This window comes from Podarcis gaigeae (assembly GCF_964106915.1).
Source record: "Podarcis gaigeae genome assembly, chromosome: W".
In the NCBI taxonomy this organism is placed as follows: Eukaryota; Metazoa; Chordata; class Lepidosauria; order Squamata; family Lacertidae; genus Podarcis; species Podarcis gaigeae.
This window is the reverse complement of record NC_139695.1, coordinates 9,161,052-9,176,407: the sequence shown is the minus strand read 5'-3', so window position 1 is coordinate 9,176,407 and position 15,356 is coordinate 9,161,052. Positions and strand designations below refer to the sequence as shown.

Genomic DNA, 15,356 nt, shown 5'->3' with positions numbered 1-15,356 from the left:
CATCTCCCTGAGGCGTATCCGTGACAAGGAGAGCATGAGCAAGAAGCAACCCCAATGACCCACACTATGCGCCAGCTCTTTGTGCCTTCCACACATCCGCAGTCCGGACAGAGAGAGGGACTCATCCAGCACGTCCTTGCCAAGAGAGAGAAGGAATATGTCAACACCCAGAATTTCAGCTCAGATCATGCAAAAGTGCAAAGACCAGTGGAACCTGTATCAGAGTTGGGGCTGGAGAAAGCGACATCTACATGACAGCTTTATTGTTGGGTGCCAGGCAAAGTCTGTCCTGTTCACTCTGAAGAATGTTTATTGCTCAGATAAGCCTTGGCGTCCAGCCCACTTCAGCTGTGCAGTTCTGCTAGGCCTCTGGACTTCAAAGGCCACATTCCAAAGGGTCTGAGCAAACGCAGAGTTTAAGCAGCGGTCAGAGAAAGCTGCAAGCTCCAGTGCGTTCTTCAGTGTGCTTAAATAAAGTCCACTCAGGATCTTAGCAGCTAGAAGCAGTTTTTATTTACAGCAGACAATCCATTGTCTATCACAGCGAACAGCATCGTGAAAACACGTCCTCTCTCCTCAAAAGCTAAAGTAGAGAGTGTACTTAAATACCTTTTTCAGCTCGTTATATATCATTTCCCAGAAAGCCTTCACTCTAGGGCACGTCCACCAGAGGTGAAAGAATGTTCCTTCGGCCTCTTTACACTTCCAACATTTATTATCAGGCAAATGATATATCTTTGCAAGCTTGACTGGGGTCATGTACCACCTGTATATCATCTTCATAATGTTTTCTTTCAGGGTATTACATGCCGTAAATTTCATACCAGTGGTCCATAACTTTTCCCAGTCAGCAAGCATGATGTTGTACCCTATGTCCTGTGCCCATTTTATCATAGCTGATTTGACCGTTTCATCCTGTGTATTCCATTTTAGCAGCAAATTATACATTCTTGAAAGTGTCTTAGAGCTGGGTTCTAACAGTTCTGTTTCTAACTTTGATTTTTCCACCTGGAATCCTAATTTTTTATCTGACTTAAAGACTTCTTTAATCTGAGCGTAATGTAACCAATTTCGCACTTTCCCCTTTAGTTTCTCCATACTCTGCAGTCTCCAGTTGTCACCATCTTTTTCTATTATTTCCCAATATTTCGGCCATTTGGCCTCCATATTGAGTCTTTTCGGGGCCTTAGCCTCCATTGGTGATAGCCACCTTGGGGTTTTATTTTCCAATAAGTCCTTATATTTTGACCAGACATTAAACACTGCTTTTCTGACAACATGGTTCTTGAAAGCCTTATGTATTTTAACCTTGTCATACCACAGATATGCATGCCAACCAAACACATTATTAAATCCTTCCAAATCTAAAACATCAGTGTTTTCAAGAAGTAGCCAATCTTTCAACCAGCAAAAGGCTGCTGATTCATAATACAACTTTAAGTCTGGCAGGGCAAAGCCCCCTCTTTCTTTAGCATCAGTTAATATCTTAAACTTGATTCTGGGCTTTTTGCCCTGCCAGACAAATTTAGAGATATCTCGTTGCCACCTCCCAAAACACTCCATTTTGTCCACTATTTGCAAAGTTTGGAATAAAAACAACATCTTTGGCAATACATTCATCTTGACAGCAGCAATACGTCCTGACAAGGAAAGTTTCAATCTTGACCAGACATCTAGGTCTTTTTTAATTTCAGACCAACATTTTTCATAATTATCTTTAAATAAATTTCTGTTCTTCACTGTTATATTTACCCCTAGATATTTGACTTTTTTGACCACATTTAATTCTGTCTCTTTTTGAAACCTTTCTGACTCTAAAGAAGTCAAATTTCCCCCCAAAACCTTAGTTTTTTGTTTATTAAGTTTAAATCCTGCCGCTCGACCAAATTCCTGAATCAGTTGCAGTACCCTTTTAGTACTAGGCTCTGGCTCCTGTAGGGTCAAAACTAGGTCATCTGCAAATGCTTTCAGTTTATATTGTTTCGCTCCGACCTGGATACCTTCCACCAACCGGTCTCCTCTAATCATATTCAAGAGCACTTCCAGGACCAAAATAAATAATAAAGGGGATATAGGGCAACCTTGTCGTGTTCCTTTCTCAATTCTGAACTCTCCTGTCACCACATTGTTGACTATCAATTTTGCTTTTTGCTCTGAATAAATTGCCTCTATCCCATTATAAACCCCCCGCCCCACTCCCATTCCTTCCAAATTTTTCTTCATGAACTTCCAAGAGATGTTATCAAAGGCCTTCTCCGCATCTATAAAGATTAAAACAGCTTTTGTATTAATATTTGTTTGCAAAAGTTCCAAAATGTCAATAATGTTCCTTGTGTTAGCAAACAAATGTCTACCTGGGAGAAAGCCTGCTTGGTCCTTATGGATTACTTCATTTAGTACTTTTTTAAATCTTCTTGCTAAAATGTCTGCAAATATTTTATAATCCACGTTTAAAAGGGAGATGGGGCGGTAATTCCTGAGTTGCGTCTTTTCAGATTCTAGTTTGGGTATCAATGTGATGAAAGCTTCTTTCCATGACTCCGGTGCCTTTTCCCCTTCCATAATTTCATTGCAAACCTCCATTAATGGATGCATCAAATAGTCTTTCAATGTCTTATAATATTTGGAGGTAAGCCCATCTGGCCCTGGAGACTTGCCCAGTTGCATGTTCTGAATGGCCTCCTCAATTTCTAATTGTGTTATTTTATAATTCAGGATTGTTCTGTTCTTAAGAGACAACTTTGGTAAACCATACTTCTGTAAAAACTGATCTATCTCTGAATCATTTTGCGGCCCTTGTGTGTAAAGTTGTTTGAAGAATCTCTGGAAGCACTTTCTAATTTCCATCGGGTTCTGAATATTTCTTCCCTCAATTTCCAAATTTGTTACTGTGTTCAGCTTTTGTCTCTTTTTCAGCTGCCATGCTAGCAGCTTTCCACATTTATTTGCCGATTCAAAGGATCTTTGTTTCATTAGCTTGATCTTCCATTCTACTTCTTGGTTCATCATTTTTGCATATTGTACTTGATAATGTTTAATTTCTCTTAAGATCTCCTTTGATTTCGGTTTCGATCTTAACTTTTTCTCACCTTTAATTTTCTCCAAGATCTTGTCTTTCTTGTCATTCTGCACTTTTTTCTTAATTGTATTCTGCTGTATCAGAAACCCTCTCATCACCGCCTTACTTGCGTCCCAAACAGTTCTTTTTTCCACTGTAGTATTCAGGTTTATCTCAAAATAGTCCTTCAAAGCTTTTTGGGCCTTTTTAACAATATCCTGATCTCTAAACAAGTTGTCATTCATCCTCCATCTGAAGGAGCCGGTTGGAGTTAGTCTCATATCCATCTTGACAGCGTTATGGTCGGAGCAGGTTCTTGGGCAGATTTCCACTTTTTTTATTTTGGGGGCCAGGCCTTTAGTTGTCCAAATTTGGTCAATTCTTGTCCATGTCAGTTGGGCTTCAGAAAAGAATGTTCCTTGTCTTTCTAGGGGATTCTTTGTCAAAGTAGCTGTCAAAGCAGGAAAATAAAGAGAGAACTTTGTTACGATGGCTTTGCTGGTTAGATTTGTTACAACTTGGACATAAATTATTGGAAATAAAGGCAACAAGTTATTTGACTTTTGGGTCTGATCTGGAAAGAAATTAAGTTACCATATTCCCTCTAGAGGGAGGCCGGGACATTGCAACAGTAGCAGCAAGTGGAAAAATACTATGAATTTGAGCAGGATTCGTTATCTCTTGGGAAAGCTGTAAAAACGAAGCATTATTTTGTCTACAGAGGTCTTTATACCAAAGGAGACAATGGATTTATCTATTGAAGAAAGGAAGGGACTTGACGTAAGTTTATGTTCCTGAATAACAAAAGCCTCTGTGGAGAACAAGAAGTTTCTAAATAAGTTTCTGAATTAGAAGGTTTTTGCAGCAGAACAGGAAAAAGAAACCTGAAGAATAAGAGCTGGACTAAATTTGAATTTGGAGCATTTGGGACATCCAGACTTTAAAAGGATCAAGAAACAGAATCTGAGTTATACTCTTAAACATAGAGGTCTGGATGGAAGAAGAATGATTTTTTCTGAGAGTTTCTCCGAGATTGGACTTTCTGAAATTAAAAGCTATCAAAAGATGGCAAAGTGGAACTGAGACATGGGCGTGGATTCACCAGGCTGGCAGTAGACGATGGATGAACTCTGGGGATCGGAACCGGGGAATGTGGGGGGTGGGATTTGGAACCCAAAGGCTGTAAAATTACATATTCTTTCTTTCTTTCTTTCTTTCTTTCTTTCTTTCTTTCTTTCTTTCTTTCTTTCTTTCTTGTTTGTTGTTTGAAAATAGGGGAATTCGTGGAAGGGATCTGGGGTCGATCTTAGGGAAGTATATAAAATATAAGGAGAAATGGTTAAAAAAGATAAATAAGATAAATTAATTTGGAATAAATGGGTTATTTAAAATTACAATAAGGCTTTAAAACTCGGGGTAAGAAGTTGTGGAATTAACGTAAGGGAAATGGAATACAACAGGGGGAGGGGGGGGGAGTCCGGGAAAGATGTTAATGATATTAAGTGTAAACTATATTTTTCTCTTCTTTCTATCTTTCCTTCTTTATTCTGGAAAATTTAATAAATATTATTTTTTTTTAAAAAAAGATCTTGTGTCTTCCAATACTTTGCGATCAGTATTCTTGCTGCTGTTGTAGCGTACATAAAGAAAGTTCTATCCTTCTTTGACACCAATTGGCCGACCATGCCCAGGAGAAAGGCCTCTGGTTTCTTCAGAAAGGTATATTTAAATACCTTTTTCATTTCATTATAGATCATCTCCCAGAAAGCCTTAATCCTTGGGCATGTCCACCAAAGGTGAAAGAATGTACCTTCAGTCTCTTTACATTTCCAACATTTATTATCGGGCAAATGATAGATTTTTGCAAGCTTGACTGGTGTCACGTACCACCTGTATATCATTTTCATAATATTCTCTCGTAAGGCATTACATGCCGTAAATTTCATACCTGTGGTCCACAACTGTTCCCAGTCAGCAAACATAATGTTATGTCCAACATCTTGTGACCATTTTATCATAGCAGATTTCACCGTTTCATCCTGAGTATTCCATTTCAACAGCAAGTTATACATTCTTGATAATATCTTAGTTTTGGGATCTAACAGTTCTGTTTCCAATTTTGATTTTTCCACCTGGAAGCCAATTTTTCTGTCCAAATTGTCCAGATTGTAAGCCTCCCTTATTTGATAATAATGAAGCCAATCTCGCACTTTATCTTTTAGTTTTTCAAAACTCTGCAGTTTCAATTTATCTCCTTCTTGTTCCAAAATCTCCCAATATTTTGGCCATTTGGCCTCCATATTGAGCTTTTTCTGAGCCTTCGCTTCCATCGGTGATAACCACCTTGGGGTTTTATTTTCAAGTAAGTCTTTATATCTTATCCAGACATTGAACAATGCTTTCCTGACAATATGTTTTTTAAATGCTTTATGTGCTTTGACCTTATCATACCACAGATATGCATGCCACCCAAATACGTTATTGAAACTTTCTAAATCCAAAATGTCTGTGTTCTCAAGAAGCAGCCATTCTTTCAGCCAGCAAAATGTGGCTGATTCATAGTAAAGTTTAAGGTTTGGCAGGGGAAATCCACCTCTATCCTTTGCATCAGTTAATATTTTATATTTTATTCTGGGCTTCTTGCCCTGCCAGACAAATCTAGAGATATCTCTCTGCCACTTCTTGAAACAATCCATTTTGTCCAAAATTTGCAATGATTGAAACAAAAACAACGTTCTTGGCAATACATTCATCTTTATAGCAGCAATACGGCCTAGCAAGGAAAGCTTCAAGTTTGACCATATTTCTAGATCCTTTTTCACTTCTGACCAACATTTTTCATAGTTTTCTTTAAATAAATTTAAGTTCTTAGCGGTCATATTAACCCCTAGGTATTTTACTTTCTTAGCCAATATTAGACCTGTCTCCTTCTGTAACGTCTCTTTCTCACTCGGTGTTAGATTTTTCTCGAGAACCTTAGTTTTTAACTTGTTCAACTTAAATCCTGCGACTTGACCAAATTCTTGAATCAATTCCAATACTCTTTTAGTACTAGATTCTGGCTCCTGTAATGTCAGTACTAAATCATCTGCAAATGCTTTCAATTTGTACTGTTTGGCTCCGACCTGTATACCTTTAACCAACTGGTCCCTTCTGATCATATTTAGCAGAACCTCCAGGACCGAAATAAAAAGCAATGGGGAAATTGGGCAACCTTGTCGTGTCCCTTTCTCTATCTTAAATTCCTCTGTCACCACATTGTTAACAATTAGTTTAGCCTTTTGTTCTGAATAAATTGCACCTATACCATTTTCAAATCCTTGGCCAACCCCCATCTCCTGAAGATTTTTCTTCATAAAACTCCAAGAAATGTTGTCAAAAGCTTTCTCCGCATTCACAAATATTAAAACTGCTTTAGTATTAATGTTCACTTGTAGTTTTTCTAAAATATTAATTATATTTCTCGTGTTGCCAGACAAGTGTCTGCCCGGGAGAAAGCCAGCTTGGTCTTTATGTATCTCTTCCACTAATACTTTTTTAAATCTTTTAGCCAAAATATCTGCAAAAATTTTGTAATCCACGTTAAGCAGGGATATGGGGCGCTAGTTCTTAAGTTGTGTCTTTTCAGACTCGGTTTTCGGTATAAGTGTAATGTAGGCTTCCTTCCACGACTCTGGTGCTTTTTTTCCCCTCCAAAATTTCATTGCAAACTTCCTTTAGTGGTTGAATTATCCAATCTTTCAAAGATCTATAATATTTTGAAGTTAAACCGTCCGGCCCTGGAGATTTGCCCAGTTGCATATTCTGGATGGCACCTTCTACCTCCTGTTCCGTTATTTTGTAGTTCAACATTAACTTATTTTCTTGAGAGATTTTTTGTAATCCATTTGTTTTTAAAAAATGATCTATATCAATCTCTTTCTGTGGCCCTTGTGTATATGACTGTTTAAAGTATCTCTGGAAACATTTTTTCTAATTTCCACTGGATTCTGTATATTCTTTCCTTCCACTTCCAAATTTGTAATGGTGTTGAGTTTTTGTCTTTTTTTCATTTGCCAGGCTAACAATTTCCCACATTTATTAGCCGATTCAAATGTCTTTTGTCTCATCTGTTTAATCTTCCATTCTATTTCCTGATTCATCATTTTCATGTATTGGACTTGATGTAACTTTATTTCTCTCAGAATCTCTTGTCATTTTGGTTTCGCTCTCAGTTTCTTCTCACCCTCTTTTATTTTCTCCAAAATTTTGTCTTTTTTCTCATTTTGAATTCTCTTCTTTATTGCATTCTGTTGAATCAGAAACCCCCTCATAACCGCTTTGCTTGCGTCCCAGATTACTCTTTTTTCAATGGTAGTATTCATATTTATCTCAAAATAGTCTCTCAGAGTTTTTTGGGCCTTCTTGGTAACCTCTTTGTCTCTAAACAAGGTGTCATTCATCCTCCATCTGAAGGAGCCAATTGGTGTTAGTTTCATCTCCATTTTCACAGCATTATGGTCGGAGCAGGTTTTAGGGCAAATTTCCACTTTTCTAGTCTTTGGAGCCAGTCCTCTAGTTATCCAAATTTGGTCAATTCTTGTCCATGTCATTTTGGCTTCAGAGAAGAAGGTTCCCTCTCTACCCAAGGGGTTCTTTGTTCTCCAAATGTCAACTAAGTCCATATTGTCAGTCATCTCAAAAAAGGTCTTTGGTAGTCTGCCGTCCTTAGTAACTACCTGTCTCTGCGCCTTGTCCATATTTGTAGATACCACTCCATTCATATCTCCCATCATAATGATATTGTAGTCCAGATAGTCCAACAATGTCTCATGCAACTTTTTAAAGAATTCAGATTTCCCCTCATTTGGTGCATAAACTCCTACTATCAAAAATGTCTCTCCTTGTGTTTGAATTTCAATTGCCACAAATCTTCCTTGATCATCTTTAAAGATAAATTTCGGTGATAGGCTCTCTTTTGCGTAAATCACTACTCCTCTTTTTTTAACCTTGTCCGATGAGATAAACTCTTGGCCCAATCTTTTACTGATCAATACTTTTCTATGTAGCCTTATCACATGTGTTTCCTGTAAACAAATCAAGTCCAATTGTTCCTTTTTAAATAAATGAAATACTTTTTTTCCTTTTCTGCGGGGAGTTAAAACCATTAATGTTCCAACTTAATAGTTGCAGAGCCATGTCGTAGTTGCTTTACTTTTCCTCCAACTGCACCCAGTAATTGTTCTTGTTCTGTCGGTGGTATCACTTTCTCTGAGTTGTCCAATCCAAAGGGTAGTGTTGCTATGTCTAGTATTCCTGGTTTTAGTGCTCTTGGCTCTTCTCCAGATTCTTTCTGCAGGTCTTCTCCGTGATCTTTCAAAAATCTTTCTTTATCGTCCACTGATTTTATTTTTATCTTTCTTCCTTTAAAGCTAAAGGATAGTCCTTGGGGAAATTCCCACCTGAAAACAATTCTATTGCTTCTCAGCAGGGCAACCAGATCTCCGTAGTTGGACCTAAGATCCAGAAGGTATTTCGGAATGTCTTTAAATATCTCCACTCTTGAATGATGTATTTCCAAGGTCTTCTGAAAATGCAGACTCAAAATTTTGTCTCTCTCCTCTTTTGTTCGGAGGGTAATCAAACAGTCTCTCACCCTGTAATCAAACAGTCTCTCACCCTGTTCCTGATAGCACTTACTACCTTAAAATCTTGATTCTCTGAAGCTATGTTCCAAAAGTCTGCAAATTCCTGCATAAGAAAGTCACTTAGGTTGTCTTTCTCAAGTTCAGGTACGGCCCTGATCCTCAAATTTGTTTGTTTTTCCTTCAATTCAATCATAGACAACATCGACCTATGGTCCTCAAGTTGCCTACATATCGGTGGTATCTTCTCCTCTACGGCAACTGCTTTTTCCTTTGCTTCTTCAGCTGTCTTTCGGGTCAAAGTAGATTCCTGTAGCAATTTCTCAATAGTTTCTGTATTAGTATTCACCTTCTGTCCCAAATTATTGATGCTTGTAGTGTTTTGGTCAATTTTAATTGATGCTTCAGCTACTTGTTTACTTAATTTTTCCAAAGATTCATTAATTTTACCTAATGCCAAAGCTAAAACATCTTCAGATGCCATTCCTTTTGACTTAAGTTGAACAGATGCTGCCCCTGGTGGTGCAGAAGGGCCAGATGCTGATGCTCTTTGCTGCTGCCACGATTTACCAGACCTTGTTGTTTTTTCTTGAAGCGAGTCTATTTTATCTTTTTCATTTGCCATAACACTTTATCTGGAGCTCAAGGTTGATCCCACGGCCGGAGTTTGTTTTGAAATGGAAAATTTCCCTGACCAGTTGTAACAATTTCAAACTTCCTCTAGGGGGACACAGTAACAGTCAATACTTATTGCATTCAAAAAAACTCTTTCTAGTCCCCCATTTAACAAAATAAGCAACAGTTTCAATTTCAGTTAGTTTTCAATTGCCTTAAAGTCAGGAGCAACCAGTCAGAAACAAAGTATCTCTCTTGCAGAGTTAACTGTCAAAAAGTTACATTGTCCATAGACAGCGCGTTTCACAAAGCGGCAATCTTATTGTCCTTTGACAGCCCGTTCACAGGCATTAAGCGGTGGACTTTTGTTTCCTATCCTCTCTTTTTGCAGGGAAATATACTTCTCCCTTTTCCCTCCCCTCTCCTGCAACTCAGGGAGGGAGATCTCTTGTATTGATGTTAGGATTCTAGTCCTTTTCAGTCGAATTTCCAGGTCTTAGCTTAGAAGTTCTTTACTTTAGTCTGTTTACAAGAAAGAGAAGGCGGACTTCCTGTTTAAGCCTTCCCGCTTTGGTACCAAATTAGAGCTTTTTCTTCCCTTTTTTCAGATCTTTAAATTTAACCTACTCACGGGTAGTTGTTTTGATAGCCGAATTGTCACAGGAAAAAAGTCAGCGCTCTTTGGCAACAGCTGTGCGGCTTCGCTCCACGGAAGAAGCAGTTGACTCTCAGCACTGCGCCGCTCACCCCGTTTCGCTCCGGAGCCCGGAACCGGGTTCCCTTGCAAATTGGGGGGGGGTGCTGAAGGTGCCCGCCGAGTCCCACGGTCACAGGCTTCACCCGCCTGTGGTTTTTAGAAGGGTCCCCGCTTCGCCGTAGCGGCAAGACCCAATTTCCGCAGAGCTGAATCCCTCAAAGTTAGAGGGAATCCGCCATTACCGATGGCGCCGACCCCGGAAGTTCCAGGGAGTCTTCTCTTCTCATGAGGTGGCCAAAGTATTGGAGCCTCAGCTTCAGGATCTGTCCTTCCAGTGAGCACTCAGGGCAGATTTCCTTCAGAATGGAGAGGTTTGATCTTCTTGCAGTCCTTGGGACTCTCAAGAGTCTCCTCCGGCACCAGAATTCAAAAGCATCAATTCTTCGGTGATCAGCCTTCTTTATGGCAGGCAGCATAGTGCTCGCCAAATGTTGATAGACCAAAATTCCCATAATTGCTAACAATTGGCCTTGCTGACTGGGGCTCATGAGAGTTCCACTTCAGCAACACCAGGAGGGTGCAGTGTCGGCGATCTCTGCTGCTGCAGCTGCACCAGTAAGGTTTCTTCTAGAGCAGCCAGTAGAGAGCAACATAAACCGAGTGGCAGAGATGTATTAGATTAGATTATAGCATATGTGGGCAACTTCTCCAGTGATCGGGGTCGGAGTTGCAGTTTGTTAAGGGCAGTAACGTGAAAGCAGAGTGGCCATTTTGCATGGAAAGGGTTCCCGGCTCAGTCATCAGTGTGTGCAGATCAGGCTGGGCATGATCTCTGCCTGAAAGCTGCTGCCAGTCCATGTAGTCCGTCCTGAGCTTGATGGGTCAATGGTCTGCCTCAATATAAGGTCGCTTCCTATGTTCCTGTGTACTACAGCAGGGTTTGGAGGGCCACAAGCGCCCTGCCCATGAATTAACAAACCAGGGGAAATTCTAAAAGTCTTTGCTGAAAGGACATCAAAGCAGGGGCCAGGTGAACCTCTTTGGGAGATTATTCTGAAAGGTCGGGTGCCATGACTGAAAAGGCCCTGCCATGCTTGAAAGAGCAGGAGTTCCCTGGGAAAGGGATTCTAGTCAGTGGAGAGGCAGTGCAAACATGAGTGGGCCTTCTTCTGGTACCCTTTCCCCAAACCTTGAAACACTTGAAAGGCCAAATGGGATGCTCTGAATTGGGCCTGGAAGCAGTTCAAGAGCCAGTCTAGTTCACAGAGCACTAGCCTAATATGATCATACTGCCCAATCCTAGTTATCAGTCTTACTACATATTGCAGGAAGTGGCAGCAGGCTGCCCCCCGCCCCCCGCCCCCGTGAGCTAGCCTGTAGCTGTGGTTGCTTTGCTTTTTTCCAGCATTGTCATCTGATCACTAAAAATGAGCTTCAGAGACTTCTGACCTACGACCAGGTGAGAGACATCTTTGTGTTATATGTGGTGGTTTAGGATATTGCCCTGTTTATTTCCTTTGTCTGGGATACCCCAGCCTAGGCTAGAGGAGTTAGGAGCAAAGTGTAGCTATAACATAGGATGACTGCGACTTCTACAAATGTTTTTTAAGGTTGCAGGTTTGTGCAACCTGAATTAGAAGCAAGTCTCAATTAAGTTGGAGGGTTGCCTTGGAATAAGTAGGACTGCTCTGCAGTTTCCCAGTTAGAGGACTTTCCTAGCTCAGCACACGCTCCAGATGTTGTTGGACTCCCATCAGCCCCAGCATAGCTGCTGTCCAGCAATATTTAAAGGTCTAAGGTTTCCTGCTCTAGGTTTTGCATCGATATGGAAAATCTGCGTTGCTCACATGTTCTTATCAGCAGAGACTTCCATTAAGTCCAATTAAATTGCTGATGCTTTTTGTTTTACATTTTTCTCTCCAAGGTTTGTGTGTTCATCATGTTGACGACCTTTCTCCCACTTGGCATAAGGATCATTGGTATTTTGTGTTGAAACAGAGGCCTGATTGCTGCACCTTACGGTGGATTTAAACTCTGTGAGCGTAGTCATGCCTTAGCCCTTTGAGAAGGATGCTGCAAGGAAGGCAAGGGGGGGTGCAGCCTCAGACTTCCAACATATGCAAAACTATCATAAAACATTCAAAACTTCCCTAAAGGCTGTATAGTTACTTATCTCCTTGACATCTGACGGGAGGGTGTCCCACAGGGCAGGTGCCACTACTCAGAAGGCCCTCTGCCTGGTTCCCTGTAACTTCGCTTCTCACAGTGAGGAAAAGGCCAGAAGGCCCTCGGTGCTGGACCCTGATGCCTGGGCTGAACAATGGGGATGGAGACACTCTTTCAGGGCTGAGGCCATTTAGGGCTTTAAAGGTTGGCACCAACACTGAGAATTGTGCTCAGAAACGTCCTGGGAGCCAACGTAGGATGCAAAAGGATGGTTTTGCAGTTGTTCATAGTGTCGGGGGTGTATTCTGGTGGTGGTTAACAGTTTGTATGAATTAATGGTACATATAACATTGCATATTGTAGGTATGGCTAACCTGTGGTCTGCCAGATGTTACTGAGCTGCAGTTCCTGTTGGCTCCAGCCATCATGGCCAGTAATCAGGGATGATGGGAACTGGAGTTCTGCAGCATTGTGAGGGCCACATGTCTGCTACTCCTGAGTTAGAGGATTTTCCTGTCATGTGATGCAGCAAAGTAATTTAAGATGACATGAGGCAAAAATGCACACGCATCCTGTACCTTTAATAATTGTGTATAAGATAGGATTTCAGCAGGTATACCCCTTTTTTTGCACTTGGCTAACCTACTAGTAGGGACGCGGGTGGCGCTGTGGGTTAAAACACAGAGCCTAGGGCTTGACGATCAGAAGGTCGGCGGTTCGAATCCCCGCGACGGGGTGAGCTTCCCTTGCTCGGTCCCTGCTCCTGCCAACCTAGCAGTTCGAAAGCACGTCTAAGTGCAAGTAGATAAATAGGTACTGCTCCGGCGGGAAGGTAAACGCCGTTTCTGTGTGCTGCTCTGGTTCACCAGAAGCGGCTTAGTCATGCTGGCCACATGACCCAGAAGCTGTACGCCGGCTCCCTTGGCCAATAAAGCGAGATGAGCGCCGCAACCCCAGAGTCGGTCACAACTGGACCTAATGGTCAGGGGTCCCTTTGTTGTTGTTGTTGTTTAGTCGTTTAGTCGTGTCCGCCTCTTCGTGACCCCATGGACCAGAGCACGCCAGGCACTCCTGTCTTCCACTGCCTCCCGCAGTTTGGTCAGACTCATGTTTGTAGCTTCGAGAACACTGTCCAACCAGGGGTCCCTTTACCTTTACCTTTAACCTACTAGTACTTCACCTTGGTCTTCCAGCACAACAGTGGCTGTTAATAGACTCCATTGTCAGGCAACAGGGGGTCTTTTGCTTCTCTGCTGATAAGCGATTTCTTTTTGGCTTTAGCTAAACATTCAGCGTACCCAAAAGACAGCTTTTGCTGATTTCAGAGAGGGAGAGATCAAGTTCATCCTGACGTACAAATTTGACTCTAAAACAGATCCTGCTTGATAGTTGAGCCTTTGTAAGTAAGTCCTCTCAATCATTCTTCTGCAAGGCTTGTTTGTTTTTCCTAGTCTGCTGAGATGCTAGTAGTGTCCTGCCTTTCCATCCTCCTGAGCAGGCTAGTAAAAAATATATTTTAAACATGGCTTTCTGCTAAGCAAGCTGGTGGAGGAGGGCTAGAGTTGAGGGCTGGACGGACTTCCTTTCCTCTGCAGCCAGAATGGACACCAAGCCATGGAGGAAGAGAGAGATCCAGCTCTCCTTCACCTGCTCACTTTGCTTGCATGGAATTCCTGGTTACCAAAGGCTGCTAGGCAAGTTGTGAAATGCAAGGCTGTGATATGTTGTCTTCCTCAAGCCATCCCTGCTCTGGGAATGTTTTGGCTTCTTTTCCCCACATTTGTCCTGATAACCAGCATCCTCTGTTTCATGGCGTGTATAAGCGGTGTTGCAGTTCCTTGAAAGGTGCAGCAGGCTGAATGAGAATCCTCTTTGTGTCAAGGAAGTCTGGGAATTAGACTTGGTGCTCTCTCAAGATGAGTCTGCCAGGGCATAAGAGCATGAGAACAGCCCTGCTGGATCAGGCCATTGGTCCATCTGGCCCAGCATCCTGTTCTCACATTGGCCAATGAGATGCCTCTTGGGGAGCCCACAAACAGGACCTGGGTGCAACAGCACGCTCCCCTCCTCCAAGCCATACTGCTTCTCTTGGTGGAGTATGTTCTGAGGCCATTATGGATAGTAGCCATTGAGCCTCACCATCCATGATTTGGCATATTCTTGTGGTTCTTGACAACTGTCAGAAGCCACCTAGGCCTGCTAGTTTCATTGCTCTTGCTGTGGTAATGGGGAAATCAAAAGGACAGGTGGAACAGGTAGTGACGAAGCCGGAAAACGGCAGGCTCCTTTGGGCAGCATTTCAGGTGCCAGAAAGGGTCTTTTGGATCACTGAAAAAATAGTGTCTGAACAAGAATAACGGGGCCCCTTGCTTTGGGGAAGGATCATCATTTGGTGGTGTGCCATATGCTTTGTATGCAGAGTCTCAAGTTGAAAGGCACCTCCACCTGAAAAAGGATTGGGCCACAGAGAGCTGCTGCCAGCCAGAGGAGACTTAATTAATGAATTGTGGGGTTGGAAGGGATCACGAGGGTCATCTATTCCAACCCCCTGCAATGTAGGAATCCAACCTGGGGGAGGTCAGAAATTCATTCTGACCTGGTAGAAGGCAGCTTTTGATTTCCTGACAACTCTCTCCATGAGGCAAAATGCCTGCACACCCTTCAGAAGTTGGACTCCCAAGCCCCATCATCTCCAGCTGTTGACTGTGGTCAAGATCACAGGCCGTGTGTGGAGCCAAAGTTTGACTGTGTGAGCCTTGTGTGTTGCCTCAGCCAGTCCAACAGTCCTGGTGTCTCTCCTGTCTCCTTGCAGTGGGAAGTGCCATGTGCCAACATGGTGTGAGCCAATCCCCTGGAGAGGAGGCAGCGTGAATCAGCTCAGCTACCGAAGCCACATGGAATTGAAAAGGAGCGACCACAAGCCCGTCAGCTCCCTCTTCCTCACAGGGGTAACATCTGCCCTGGCCAGGGCTGTCGTCTATTCAGGGTTTTTAGTTGCCTGCTATGTGGCACCTCCTCGAATCTGGGCAGGCCCTGACCAACAACCAGGCCCCTTTCCACAGAGCTCTTCCTTGGCCAATGACTTCCGGTGCAAGGAGTGGGCAGGTTTTGGCTCTGTTAAATCCCTAGGCTTCCATTTTCCACTCTTCTGAGTACACGCTGCTCCTGTAGGCATGGCAGACTACATGGGCTGAAC

The 15,356-nt window shown here is 42.3% G+C and overlaps 1 long non-coding RNA gene across 1 annotated transcript in view; it reads right to left on the bottom strand.

Moving 5' to 3' along the window:
• Window positions 1-9,542, bottom strand: part of LOC310835987 — a 131,057-nt gene extending 121,515 nt beyond the window's left edge. Inside the window, exons 1-2 of the long non-coding RNA XR_014559806.1 lie at window positions 9,133-9,542; window positions 7,918-8,083 (exon numbers count right to left, since the gene is read on the bottom strand). This is a non-coding gene — a long non-coding RNA (uncharacterized lncRNA). The remainder of the gene's footprint in view (window positions 1-7,917; window positions 8,084-9,132) is intronic.
• Window positions 9,543-15,356: the final 5,814 nt, after the last annotated feature.